The sequence below is a fragment of the Ostrea edulis genome, chromosome 4, assembly GCF_947568905.1.
Source record: "Ostrea edulis chromosome 4, xbOstEdul1.1, whole genome shotgun sequence".
Taxonomy (NCBI): domain Eukaryota; kingdom Metazoa; phylum Mollusca; class Bivalvia; order Ostreida; family Ostreidae; genus Ostrea; species Ostrea edulis.
Genome location: NC_079167.1, coordinates 78,406,358 through 78,420,326, shown reverse-complemented (window position 1 = coordinate 78,420,326; position 13,969 = coordinate 78,406,358). Strand labels below are relative to the sequence as shown.

Sequence of the window (13,969 nt, the reverse complement as noted above, 5' to 3'; positions counted from 1 at the left end):
TGAACGCCGGCTAGAAAGTGACCAGCCTAACAAAACCCGCTTAATCCCCGTGACAGTATACTACCCCCTATTGGTCAATATTATAATGGACCAAGACAACTATATCAAAACACGCTACTATAACGTGAATACATCATTTTCCCGCGTTTACTAGCGAACCGCAAGATGATATAATTATCAAGACTCAAGCGCACTGGTAGACGGAAAATATTGCGCAATCATACATAGATACACTGTAACAAGGCAAATACATATATGTAAATATTCTACCATTTAATTAAGATACAATTACCAGTAAAATGTGCATTTTTCAGCGCATAAAATGATTTGTGAAATGAATGGTGTCAAAATAAACACGAGAGTCAAATATCTAAAGACTGGGTTTTAGTTTAGATTTATGTAATCATTACTTTTAACCAATTCTAAGAGTGGGTACACTAGCTAGCTGATATGTATGTTAAATGTAGAGAGACAATATTCTTGCTTATAATATTCAGTGTTTCACTGGATCAGTTGTTAAGAACAATGTGCACATGTAAGTATTTATCAAATAATCATTAGACCAGAAATTTTATATTTTCTTTTATCACATTATGACTGTTTGACATGGGCCGTTTCATCCAATTTCTAGAATAGAAGGAAAATAAGTGTAGTTTTAAATTCATTTTAATAGAATTACAAATGCTGTGATAAGTTACGATATGTTCTTATTTCTGTTCAGATCAACCATTTTTTCGAGACATTAACATGTTTGACATACACACACTATCTAATTAATCGCAGTCGGGTGGAGATTGAGGCAGTTTTAGTTGATGAACACTCCTCCCCTTTTCCACGAATTTGGACTTGAAGTTCGGACAACCTCCACTATTTTTATTTCCTTGCCAATGATTTTAGACAAGGCATCTTCGCCCCCCCCCCCCTCCATTTTTATGTTGTTGAAAAGACGATGCTACGTGCCTGAAGAGGAGTTATTTAGACAGCATGACACTTAGGCCTTGCACTGACATAGCTCCTTATCGGAACATGCAGGACACCGCCAAAACAATTTAAAGGTGTCTATAGTGCATTTTTGTAATTTCTGTTCTAAAGCACACCCCTCCCCCCAAAAAGGTAGGGCGTGGCATATGGATGCGGACTGCGTAATGTACAGCAGTGCTTTGCTTTTTTTCACATCTTGTTTTGAACACTGAAGAGAATTTTTCAATTATAAAGGAGAATTCTTATTTACAAAACATGATGTAGTATATTCGTTTATTTTTATTAAGTAAACTTTGAATCAGTCGTCAGTATAAATGAATATGTTAAACCTTGTCTAAAACTGAATTTATTACGTTTTTTTCTTTGAAATCAAATAATATACAGAACATATCGAAGGGAAAAAACCCATTGGAAATGTAGATATATTGATATGATTTTAAAAAATACTAGTAGATAAGCAAGTATCCATTCGTGGTATTTCTTTGTTAAACAAACATACATGTTCAAGAATTAATAAAATAATAAGAAAAAAAAAAAGAAGCGAATTTTGGATAATATATCTTTTCAAAAGAAAATATTTTATCCGATAATTATCGTAATTTTTCACTTGCTTTCACTCCCGATTTGACAGTCTTAAAGTATCAGCTTTTATCAGAACTATCCGCGATAAACTAACAGAATATATAATAATGGAAAACGCTATGAAGAAATGTGTTAAGAAATCCGAATTTTCACAAATCAACTCCAAAGCGCTGTGGGGAAAAGGATAACGTCATCATTCAGCGGCGAAAGCAAATGCTACTGTTACGTCATAGGCGGCGTGATAGGCAAAGAGTTAAACATATAAAGAAGTGCATAAAGATTAACAAATAATAATAAATAATAAATTATTTGTTGCTATTTATTGATTGTAGTATGTATGAAGTATAGATATATTACCCATAAAAGTAACCTAAACTCCTCAAAACCCTGAAGCCCCCAACATATTCCTCTTTAACAAATTCTGGATCCGCCACTGTATTTAAAGACATTTTTATTGCATATAAGATGTGCATATCATATCATTTACACGTATCATTTAAATCATTCATTTTCAATAAAGGGTTTAAACCGTATTATTTTATTCTCTATTGTATATACGTCATTAGTTAAATTTTAAGGCGCATTATCATTGATATTTATTTGGGAAGGGAGATATTTCAGAGATAAGTCGATGACTGTAAATAATGATTTTGTATTAATGTTTCAGTTTTCATCATGGATATTGGTTCTGGGGGAGATCACTTTGAAGAAGAGGCTGATGATTTTTATCAAGAATACATTCCCAGATCCCCAACACCCCTACCAACAACGTGGACGCCTGATGACGAGACAGGTAGCGACCAAGATCTTGATGATGGGGTAGATGATGAGAACATCAGACACTGAGTGACAGAATTTTATGTCGAGCCATCCGTACAATCACAATCAAGCTACGATGATAATGTGGATCATGAACGGGTGTACGTTAACAATCTATTTGCAAGTGAGTGTGGCTGCAGTGCGAACTGTTTTGTTGACATTTCCTCATACAAAGAACATGCATACCAGCTTTTTTTAAGGCTCCGTGAGTTTACCAAAAGTGAGAGAGACATATATATATTGTTCAAGTTAGAAGATCAGGTAACCATAGCAGGAGAGGTCACCACTAAAGGGAACAAGCGAGAACGTCAACGGTTCCGTTACACCTTTAAAGGAATGAAAATATGCGAGAGTGCCTGGCGCTGTATTTTCGAAATAGGACGTTCGGAATTTAAAAGCTTAAAGAAACAGTTGAAAGAAAACGGCGTTACTCCACAAGTTCACGGATTGACCGCTAAGAAGTCAAACCATGGCCATCCATTTTGTGTAATTGAAGCAGCAGTCTTGTTCATCAAGAGATACGCTGACCAGTTTGGGTTGCCATTGCCTGCTGCCCCGCGAGCTCGCGACGACACGCCACCAGTTCTCCTTCCGTGTAATGAGAGTAAAGCAGCAGTACATGCAAAGTACAAAGATGCCTGCCTGGAATCAAATAGCACGTACGTCGAGTTATCTACATTTAAAGAAGCTTGGAATGCGTGTGTACCTTTCATACAGTTCATGAAACCCAAAACAGACCTGTGCAAGACCTGTTATGATCTCCGTGAAAATATAGCGGGTGCATTTGATGAAGTGACAAAGTTGGAACTCACACAGCGTCTGATTGACCATATAGACCAAGCGAAACAGGAGCACGAGTTCTACAAAGAGTGTACTACTAAAGCACGGGATGAACTTCAAGATGCTGAAAAACTTCATGGCAGATATTTGCAGTCATGTTCTGTACCTTATGAGAATGTACATTATACGTTTGACTTTTCTCAATACGCGACTATTCCCTATTCTTCACAGCAAGTCGGACCACTTTTTTTCTACAACCCCGAAAGGTACAGATTTTCGGAGTATATGATGAGAACTTTCCTCTTCAATCCAATTACCTAATAGATGAAAATGAAACTATAGGTGAAAATGGAAGTGAAACTCACGGACCAAATGCTGTGTTGAGTATATTGCATCATTACTTCGACGCCAACAGCTACGGGGAAACAGCTTGCCATCTTCACGCCGATAACTGCATTGGCCAAAACAAAAACAAAACAACTCTACATTATCTTGCATGGCACTGCTTAAACGGACTCCACAAGAAAATAAATTTGCATTTTATGATAGCTGGTCATACCAAATGTCTGTGCGATTCTTGCTTCGGAATGCTAAAGAAGAAATATCGGCGATCAGAAGTTGACAGCATTTAGCAGTTAGAACAAGTAACAGAGCAAGCTGCAAAGAGTAATGCTGTAGCAAGATTTGGAGATTTTCAATGGTTCAAGTGGGATGCCTTCTTCAATAAATATTGTAAGCCGGTGAAAGGGATCGGGAAATTCCATCATTTCATGTTCACAGCTGAGGAATCAGGCATAGTATATGCGAAACAAACGCTTGGTGCCCCTGCTCCAGCAGTACAAATCACTTTCTTTAAAGAACGAGTCGAATTAGATGGCTTGCGCACCGAATTTCCTGAAGTTAGTTTGCCAGGTGGACTTTCTAATGACAGAATGCGATACCTCTTTCGTGAAATCAGACCTTATGTAAAAGCGCCGTACAAAGATGTCACGTGTCCCGCTCCTGACGAGGAATGAATGGACATGAATTTCATCAGACAAAGCTGAATCATTTGTATTTTTGATTTACATCATTATGACATATTGAAAAAAAACTACGTTTATGTATAATAGAACATGTTATTTATTTATTTTTAAACCATGGGACAACCCATACGTCCCATACGGAGCATATGTATGTTACTACAACACACTTCAACTTAATTTCACTATGTTGGTGCATTTGGGAGGTGTTGGAGGGTGAGGCTGGATCGCAATGAGATGGATAGTATTATGGTAGATAATACAGTCACCAATCGGTTAACGATATATAGTTAACCAATCCTACGAATATCAAACAAATCGTATCTCCAAATCAGGGTTTTTTTCATATATATTATCGAAGTGGATTTAAGTTTAGCATATCCATATTTACTATCATGCATCAAACTACAGTTTACATTTTGTAAATATTTCCCATCAATTGGTTTTCAGTTTGAATTATGAATTGTACAGAACAGTAAACACCCGGAATAATCCACAGACCGTTACATGTCTTTTAATCCACATTTTTACTGTTTTAATTGATTCAATATTTTTTCCCCAGCAAATGACAATAGTACGATGTTGGATGATAAATGTCGCGGTTTTAATAATCAATTTGATGACAAATATCAGAGAGTCATGTTCACACAAATGTGCCAAACACTGAAGCGACACCCTGCCTCCCAGGGATATCCAAAGCGAATAGTTAAGTGACTCACGTACCCCTATGGCGAGCCGTGGAGGATACGGTCTGTTTCTGCGGGAATTCTTTAGCGAGGTTTCTCATTCCTCTTCTGAATAAGGCAATCTCGAATCCATCCGTTATAGCGATCGGGACATGAGATAACAGACCCCTCTCACAGGCTCTTCTTGCAAACTGTAAAAACGTGTATTGATCCTAAAATATTTATCACATGCCATTTCCTGCTATACTAAGCAGTGTTAACCCGCTATATCCGCTGATCTACCACGCCCCAACTTACAACACTTCACAAATTAGAGAGAGAGAGAGAGAGAGAGAGAGAGAGAGTAAACATATATAAAGCACTAAAATGACCAACAAAACAGTGTGGAATTGTCCAATTTTCGGGACGAACAAATAAAATACACTGTATTTACATAGATATGAAAGGCAAATTAATGTAATTATAACGAAGACAAACTATCATTAGAGCTAAACTACTAAACATGGCGTTTTCATATTGAAATCGTAAGGTTGTTCATGTAAGTATCATATGAATGCTTCTTCAATATTAAGTCAACCAAAACTGTCGAAGGTATGGTCAATAAAAGCGTATATTGGGGTACTTAATGAAAATATTCTATGAATTAGATCAAATCTGTATTTCATAATGTGTTGGGGTTAACCCAAGTGTATGCGAGTAAGAGCAAAGTACGTTAAGGCCCAAATTTCGCCACAAAATTAGGATAAATTTAAAATGTGGTTTCACTTGGTTTAATCATTATGATTATGCACTAGGGCATTGGCCCTGATGATACATGTGGAAATTAGTGACGTAATATGTTCTGTGACGTCATTTTCCTTATCTCCGATTGACATGATTTACCGAAATCGCCGAAATTAGCCGTTTTTTATGCATTTGAAACCATTTTTAAGATCGAGCACATGCAACAACCACAAAGATGTTTTGTGTACAAATTAATCATGTTGAAAGTCAGTAATGAGCAAGATTTCGACTTGGTTGATAAATGTGCAGACTATTAAATTTAACGTTTAACCATTTCCCGCGTTCATCTGTAATACAAATTTCAACGTTGATGGTGTTCATATATACAAGTTTAATGAATAAATATGCATATGTACAGCATATTAAATTTTATAAGATTCTACGTAGTTTGCATAGAAGAAGATAGTGTGTAATCAGAGAATTGACACATATTTCCGATTCCAATTTTACTCGTTTTATATTTGATATAGATACGCAATGATATCAACGCAATTAATGTAACACATGAAAAAGTTCAATCACATATTCATTTTTATCATAGATAGTTTATGATATGAATTATCCCTCTAAATTGATATACTGTGGCGGCTATAATGCGTTCTAAATATATGTCTAAATATGCCTTACCAGTCATAATATTCTAACGTACATGTAGGCTAATTATAACTTATTGGGTATGTTACACGTGTAATTTCAAATGCTATTCTAATATTGTATTAAGCAATGTATCAGACACATCTAATGATTGTCCATCTGAATAAAAAACCCACTCATGATACATAATATGTATGTTATTAAGTAAGAATTTTATTATGGCTTTGGCTTGGCTTTTTAAAAAAATGCACGTCTGCAACCGAATGAAATCTTTGTTTATAAAATAAAAAGTTTAATAATATGGAAAATGAAAGCGCGATAGCTCAATCGGTACCTTTACATCAGAGCATAATAGTGCGAGAGTTCGAATGCAAAATTCGGTTAAATTTTCCCCGTAAAAATTGAATTAGTAGCAAGTCAAACATACAGGCTATAAATATATACACTTGAAAATCAATTAATTACAATATATTTTTCATAATTTACATGCTGCAGTACCTGTAGTTTTATGACATGCATGTTTCCTATCAAAACAATTCCAACTTCATCGATCTGTCGTTTATTTTACAAAGTCGTCGAACTCATTTAGGAGAGGTTACTCCATGATTATATATATGGTAATGAAATATTCGCATCTACCCTGCTATAAGAGTGAATGTTGGTAGTTGATAGATGAACGATGTAGTATCTAGATATCTAAATTATTACATATTTGTAAGATAAAGTATACGTTTGTATTGTGTGTTCCAAGAGGACAAAACCCGGTGAACCCCAATCATTACATGTAAAAAATAGATAAAAAACATTTCTTAAGAAAACATTTTTAGTAGAAACGAACGACTCTGACTGCATTTGCAATCAATGTCAACAGATCTACAACTCTAATCTTTTCGCAAGCATGCAGTACTACCATAAAGGGGGGGGGGGGTAAATCAAAATTCGCACGTAAAATTTATGGAAAAACTACATTCTCTAAACAAAAGAATGTGTGGGCCAAATTCCCCTGTTGCTACGTCGCTGTAATAATTATTTGTTTATAGAATCACCTTACATTTGTCGATAACTGACGCACGTGTTCTGTGGCATAGTCTTATTTAAAAAGACATGATAGCTAGTCATTGGTTACTATTTTCATCATTAAATCGTGGAACTGGTGTTGAAGTATTAGAACGCGATTTTCACACATAAGGAGAACTTTCTTTTTCTGCATTTACACTCTAACCATTCCACTCACCGTCGGTCACTTAGCATTTAGTGGCATGTGCACAAAACATCGCTTAATGACTAATCCGGACCTCCACTCTAGATCCGCGCATGATTCGGATATAGTGATTACATCCGAATCATGCGCGGATCTAGAGTGGAGGTCCGGACAATCCCTCCCCTTTGGAATTAAAGTTGCATGTAATTTGTGTGCAAAGTAATGAGGACTAAACCAGAGCACAATACTATCATTTGTATAAAACTGAAACGATTGTTTGATATCCTTTTCCCAATTTACATAATTACCGGTGATTAATGTAAACATTCTAACCAAACAGTATACTTGGTTTTTATTCAATTTCATTTTCACTGGAAATCTTTGTGGAAATAATGCAAGTTTTCAACAAAGCACAGGAATTTGGATACAGCGCGGTAATAATATATGAATTTTAGCAAAGCATGATATTTTGTAGCATCAAAGTTTGAACACTCGATATTTTCTTTGTTTAAACTTCAAATAATTCAAATAGCCGACGTTATAGAAATAAAGTAAAAATATTGAACAATTGTTCAATGTGTTGTAATCGTACACTACCATTATTTGGAGACGGTAGTGAAATGAATTCAAACATAACTCTCCGAAATTTCGCTGCATTTAGATAGATGAAGTATGTCAGTCGTATGTCCTTTACTACAAAAGAAAATCGTATATTCCCAGATCCATGGAAATCGTGCAGCACGCAGAAAGTACCCCGAATAGGTGTCTGACAAAATCAAGTGACGAAGTCCTTGTACACAACGATGGCTTCGAAAAACATGTGCCAGTCATGGTCACTGTCTGATGATACCGTGGCACTTTTGCACGATGATGAATATCTAATATGAATGTCAGATCGAATGAAACTTAATTGGCTGTTTTATAATAATTTAATTATGTACATATTGTTAAGTATAATATTTTCTACAATTTTACGTTCCGTATTAATTTTCTTTTTTAAAAAGTGTTTATCACATTCGACAAAATACGGTACTATGCTACACATCGACGTATTCTTCATGATATTCAAGCATAAATATGATGGTTTGATGAGAGAATCGGGAAAAAGAAGCTAGATTTGGTCATAAAATTTTCCTTTATTTGTCTGAAATTAACAATTTGCATCTAGATTTTGAATTTTTCACCCGGATCCCCACCCTCTTTAAGAGGAGACAAGCCCCTCCCGCACTCTTCCCCTTATGGTATCGCGACTCGGCCGTCTACTTTCAGCAGCCGGACTAGTCACAAATCAGCAGGACTTGTAAATTATAGATTCTAGTAGTCTTTTTCACTAGTATAGTGGGAAAAACTTAGTGTCAAAAACAGATTAGATCTTACACCTTTCATTATTTTGACAATTGCTGGAAAATATAAATATCCTTGACTGACGGCGCTGATGCACTGTCATAGTGATTGACTTTGGTATTGTTAATAGACAGTCTCTGCTTCATTCATCATTAGAAACTGGCCGAAAAGGAATTGTTGAATGATTTATTAGACAGGAAAACCAAGGTTGTTTTGATATCTCCGACTAAATCGGCATGTATCAAAAGGTAGAGGGGGGGGGGGGTGTTGGGTTTCAAAAATATACTATCCTCTCCCATGCGGACATCGGACGTGGTTTGAGACAATGAATATGATTTATGATTCAAACTTTTTTCCTTTGCGTAAATACTAATGCATTGAAAGATTTGTTATATACAGATAATTGTCAGGAGCCTGTATATATATTTTTTCAAATAAAGAGTCTAATTAATAGATGCAAGTGTATATGCTAAAACATTGAATATAATACTGACACCATGAAAAACCTAACAAAAAATAATCGTGTCGGTATTATATTCAATGTCAACTATTGTATAGAACTTATCACATTGTTTATAAATCTTATCACATCCTATAATGTTCACACTCGGTCACATTGTCATGTGCTGAATTTTTTTAAAAAAAAAAGGTTCGTTTAATAATATTTCTTTTCACATATTCTGAATGGATTTCATGTTCTTTTTACTACATGTACAATCCAATGTAGCATTGGTTAGTGCGTGTTCCTTCGCTGAAAAGATTCAATGCGCTCGAAAAAAGAACAATGTTGTACATATACACACAAGAATAACTTAATGTAACCACGCGCTACGTACATATATGATATTCATTTAATTTAGATTAAAACAATGCAAATTGGATGCAAATGCAAATACAATGTTAAAATTGAATGAATATATATGGGTTGCTCTACAATTCTTAGATACAATTACACCAATCTTCCTTCAAATCACAGCATCCGCCGCATCGAACCATCTACAATTGATTAAAACTTTCCGAAAAAATGAATTAAACTTTTCAAATAAGAATCATAGTGCACATTTGTGTAATAAAACTTTGAGCATATGGCGACATAAATTGGATTATTTTCATATTGAGTTCATGACATAGCTTTCTTGATCATGACGTCGCATAAAGTAACGTCAAAATGGCACAACGTTATCGTAAACTATACTGTATTTATATATGTTTTATACACAAGTAAAGCTTTTTACGAAGACATCATAACCATTTTATGGAAGTATACACCATATGAAAGAATTTTGAGAAATATCATTTAATTTGGACGCGGGGCCAAATTTGGCCCCAAATGTACCTTGTCCTTTGCCATACTATTTTAGTTCCATGAATTCAATTGTTAACATCATGAAGTAAATGTAAATATATAAGTTCTACATGTATATGGTGTAATTCTATTTTGACCAATAAACAATTTTCTACCACTAACATGCATAAAATCTCATGAACTCCAGAAGTCGTAAGGCTTGGCAAACAAAAATTGACTTAAGAATTTCGTAAGTTTTACCTTAAGATACGATGCTTCTGTTTAACTAACGTGTTCTTAAGTTTCCATCGTAAACATAACTTACGAAATATTCGTAACTACACTTGTCATATTCCCTTTCAATATTTCATAGGACTTGTATGTTCAATATGGACGTTCAGCAGCTGATGAAATTATAGAATTAACAATTTTAAGGCAAATAAAGTTCAAAATAGATAATTGCTAGAATCTACGAATATTTTTGTACAAAAATGTATTCGTTTTTATGATTGCATTCGAAATATCAATTGTTTTTATATATTCTTTAAATACATTTCAAACTATTGTATATATGACTACATACATTGTACAATACGCTGGAATTATCCTCTTAATCTAGATACCTCACATAACAAAATGTATACATATGTACGAACAGAAAAATCTGCAAATTTTCCGTCTCACGATTTTTCAGTCATACTGAATTTTTTCAATATTCATATTGAATTTTTCGATCCATTTACTAACACATGCCCTGTACATGGTGTACTAGGTGTACACCAAAAAGTGCACACCTTTGCTCTTGATTACGGAATGATGTACACTTTGTGGTCAGTGTAGACAAATCAAACGCGCCTTAGGTTTTTAAAAGTGGAAATAGGCAACTGTATGTTCTACTAACTCGTGGGGGATGGGGATGGGGGGGGGGGGGGGGTGGATATCATGTACCCCTACTTCTATATGTAGACTAACATAAGTATTAATTTTCTCTGAAGCTAGGGAGACGGTCGTTCTGACCCTCGCCTACCCATTGTTGAATCGGTATAGCGTAATATTGCAGAATAGGATATATAGGTAAACATACTCAAAATCTCTGTTAAACAGCAAGACTGTGATAATCCTGAAAATTTATAAATGGATAATAATTCCAGTGTAGCGTTGGTGTATTTTTCGAAGAAAAACTTAGAACAACACCATATTGTACAAAATCCGAATATATAATACAAGGGTTAAATTTATCTTACAGCATTCGCGTATAATAAAATGCTATGCAGACCTAGTACATGTTTTTTTCTGATTTTTGTAAGGATACACTCAGAAGTCTTTACTTTTCTTTACTTAGTCTGTCAACTGAAGATTATACGTGTTTTTGAAATGAGTTCAACATATATCACAGGGTCAGAACTTTGCTTCCGTCGTGAAAGTTTCAATGAGGACGCAGAGGTATCTTTTCATTTTTTCTAAAAATGTTCCGGAACATTGAACAGAATGCGGGCAGTCATTTTTATTTAGTTGAAAAAAAAACCCCATTAACTTAAGATAGTCCATAGGCTGTCGTGGAGTTACAATGATTTTTTTTAACGTAGCTTAAGTTAAGAAGTTTAGTAAGATGGATATTTCTCGCAACTTAAGATTACGACAAAATTTTGAACTTACGAAGTTTAGTAAAAGTCTGTCCAGGATTTTCGCAGAATGGCAAACAAACGTAATATTTAGTTTTTTGGGGGGAATTGTCTATAACTATGAGCATTTTTAGAAATAGAATATTCGTTGGCAAAACATAAGTTAGACACTTTCACAACAGTTGGAGGACCCTGTCCACCCAGAGAAACGCGTGCAGGATCCGTCAACAAAATCACAAATACCGAGGCATTTCTGACAACAATTCTGGGCGCAGTTGAGTCCATACATTCCTTCGTCACATGCTTGAATACATATAATACAGGTAGTCTAAGGCAATGCAAGAAATGAGCAATATTAAGTGTTAGGACCAATATAGGGTAATACAGATGTTATTGGTTTGTTTTAGACATGTTTTGGCTTTTGTTTGCATTTCTGCATGCGATTTTTGACCATAGAGTAGTGTTCACCATATTTGGGGAGGACTGCCTGTGTTGCGCAGCTTGGTTTAATTTGCCTTGCAAATAACTTCCTTTTTTATGTTTAGAACTTTATTTGATAGCGAACGTTATTGGGCAATACTTATATGGAAACAGTGATATATGATTGTTTCTGATAATTACGAGGACTATCAACACATTTCCTGTTGTGGTTCCACCCCAAATATCTAAAGATGTTTGTTTGCTGTGACTAATCATGGCCCTCGTTTGTTGAGATGAAGATTTTTAAATCTGTTTGCCTTTGTATTCCTGTGTAAAATTTTCATTCCCTATTGTGGCTCCACCTTACTCCCGGGGACCACAATAAGAACAAACTTGAATCTGAACTACCAGGAATTGCTTGTACATCTAGATCTGTATGGACACTTCAAAAACACAATTTTTACCAATAGAGGACAATATACACCCATATTTTACTACTTTACTGTGCAACTCACGTTGATTGATTTCGGAGAGGACATTTTATGACTAATTCTAAAGCACATCGCATAGTAAATCTCATTTTTAATTTATTGTAAAATGAAAACTAATGAATTTTCACATCACAGATAGTTGCTTCTTCAACAAAAATGGAAAACGGAAATATTCATATCTTGTGATAAAAAAAACTCTGTATCTCGACAACTGACATTCAAATTGTTGCTGACCATTAGAATTACGTTAGTTTAGCATTTTAAACATTAAAAATGGAATAATAAAACGTTCAGCTCAGATCGTGTCCAAGGCCCCTTTAGGATAAATTCTTCTCATAATAACTGGTCATGTTGGTGTACATTTTGTTTGCAACAATTATAAATTGTATGCATTCTTTTGAGACACGACAGGATATGTTTACTCCTCCTAGTCACCTGATCCCACCTCTGGTATATCCAGGGGTCCGTGTTGCCTAACTCTCTATTTTGCATTGCTTATAGGAATTACAAGATTGATCACTGTTCGTTATCTTCACCTTTTAAGCAGAGCATTGAAATTCCATCACAGCAGATATCAAATGTATTTTCATAATACATAATTATGAATCATTTCAAATGTTCTCTGAATTTACAGCAGTATCACCATCTATTTAAAGAAATTCCCGTCTGTTTTCACAACAGAACTATACATATCGTCAAACTGAATAAGATATAAGAGATGCCAAATTTCCTTTGAAAATGTAAGCTTTTGCACATCAATACTGCTACTATACTGCAATACTTCTACTATTAAGATTTTGTGAAAGCTGGTATGATAAAGTATCTAATGACTTTCAATGAAGTTGGCCTATCGGGTCGAATTAGAAGAGAAATTGATTTTCTCAATATTTTACTTAACAAAACATTAGGAATAGGACATTGAAAATGCTCCCAGGGATAGCAAGGTCAAGATATCATACAAATACTATGTTGCATTTGTCAGTTACTACCTGTTTCTATAGTTTTACAAAATGTTTTGTTTTTGTTTTGATTTTGTTCAACTGGAAACAAAATTCAGTACTATTGATTTTTTTATTGAAGGAATAAAGGGATATTTTAGTAGGCCTTTGATTCACTGAAAATATAGCCCCCTATAATGTGGATCCCTCAGACCCAATTTCAGCATTCAATGTTACATCTATAAGTAAGAACAAGTGATATGGTCACGTGACTCGAATACAGTCACATGCCCGGTGTGATCTAACTTGTCTGAATGCTTACAGGTCAATACAGGAATCCATTTTAATCAAGTCCATTGAGATTCCAAACCAGGTCTGTAACCTAGTCAAATGCAAATCTACATCATCGTACCAATGTTAC

The 13,969-nt window shown here is 34.9% G+C and overlaps 1 pseudogene; it reads left to right on the top strand.

The window, feature by feature from the left end:
- Nucleotides 1–2,238: 2,238 nt before the first annotated feature.
- On the top strand, nucleotides 2,239–4,178 carry LOC125679545 (uncharacterized; annotated as a pseudogene).
- The last annotated feature ends 9,791 nt before the right edge of the window (nucleotides 4,179–13,969 follow it).